We start from the raw sequence: 1,809 nt of genomic DNA, 5'->3' as shown, positions 1-1,809 counted from the left end.
TGTGTTTCTTTTGATGAGATTGATCCCAAAGCCCAAATTAGGTGGAGGCCAGGCCGGGGTGGACGGCAAGTGCTCGGCTTAGCCGGGGACGCGAAGGGGGCAGCGGCTGTAATCCTCATTCCTGGAAAATCAGGGTGCCCTCTGCAGCCGGCACGGTCGGTACCCGCAGTGAGCCAGAGGCCGTCCCCACCCAGCGTCTCTGAAAGCACACCTGTCCCCCTCCCCCGAGGATGGTCACGGCTCAGAGAAGCCGCGTGCCGAGGCCGGGCCGGCCCCACGTGCCCTGGGCAGGAGGCGGGACTGAGCGAAGGTGGACACCCTGTGCGCACACGGGCCAGCTCGGCCAGCTCCGCACCTGGCACACGAGCATCTGGGGTGTGTGCATGAGTGAGTGTTTGAGAGAGTATGTTTGAGTGCGTGTGCATCTGTGTGTGTGTGCACATGTATGTGTGTGCGCATGTGTGACTGTCAGTGTGTGTCAGTGTCAGTGTGTGCACACGTGAGCATGTGTGAGTGTGCATGTGTGTGTGAGTGTGCCTGTGTGTGAGTGTGCGTGCGCGAGTGTGTGTCAGTGAGCGTGTGTGTGGACAGGCATGTGTGAGTGTACATGTGAGAGTGTGTCGGTGAGTGTGAGTGTGTGCACGCAGGTGAGCATGTGTATGTGTGTGTATACGTGAATGCGTGTATATGTGTGAGCGTGCATGTACAAGTGTGTCAGTGAGTGTGTCAGTGTGTGTGGATGTGTGTGTATCTGTGTGTGGCTTGTGAGTGCGCACATGTGTGAATGTGTCAGTGTCAGTGTGTGCACACATGTGAGCATGTGTGTGAGTGTGCATGTGCGTAAGTGTGAGTGTGCCTGCGTGTGAGTGTGCGTGCGCGAGTGTGTCAGTGAGCGTGCGTGTGTTCAGGCGTGTGTGTGTACATGTGACAGTGTGTCGGTGAGTGTGAGTGTGTGCACGCAAGTGAGCATGTGTACGTGTGTGTATACGTGTGAGTGCGTGTGTATATGTGTGTGAGCGTGTGTGTACAAGTGTGTCAGTGAGTGTGAGTGCATCTGTGCGTGTGTGCGTGCGTGTGCACGTGTGAGTGTGTGCATGTCTCCCGGACTCGGGGCGACGTGTCTTGACGGCGTCCTCCACGCACGGAGCGTTGCGGGGACTCCCACCCCTTTTCCTGGCCGCGTACTACTCCGCCGTCTGCGCGTACGTCGACACGTTGTGAAGCCCCCTCCGCTCGCGAGGGCGAAGGCCTCACAGGCGCCCCGTCCTGCACACGCACATCGTGACAGCCACGTCGTGTGCACAGGACGCGACTCGTGACAAGGCGCGTCCCGTGTCTGATCCGGCGCCGCTCGGGGCGGCCCTGACCGGGTGAGGCTGTGAGGCGCCCGCCCGACGCGCTGGCTGCACCCGAAGCCGCCAGCCACTCACAGGGCCTGTCAGGTGCCAGGCGGAGCCAGCGACACCAACGCCACATGCCACCTCCTGCGTCCCCAGGAGGTGACGACCGAGCACAGGGACAATGCGGTAACGCGGTCACATGTCACAGCGGAGTCCTAGGTGTGGATCGGTCGCAGAGCTTTGTCAGCTGCCTGGACGCCTGGGGGACGTGGAGCGGCCGTGTGTGGTGTGGGGACAGCTTGCGCGGGGCGGCGCTGACCTGTGCTTCAAGACACGCCCATGCTGTGTGCCCCTGGTACCTGCGATGGGGGGGGGCCCTCGCCTGGCGCCCCCCGACCTTTCCACGTACCCCACAGACCACAAGGAGCACCGAAGGCCATGCAGTGGCCACAGAGAGGGAGGCCGAGGG

This window comes from Pteropus alecto, unplaced genomic scaffold (genome assembly GCF_000325575.1).
Source record: "Pteropus alecto unplaced genomic scaffold, ASM32557v1 scaffold96, whole genome shotgun sequence".
Classification (NCBI taxonomy): Eukaryota; Metazoa; Chordata; class Mammalia; order Chiroptera; family Pteropodidae; genus Pteropus; species Pteropus alecto.
Note: the sequence above shows the minus strand (reverse complement) of the source record.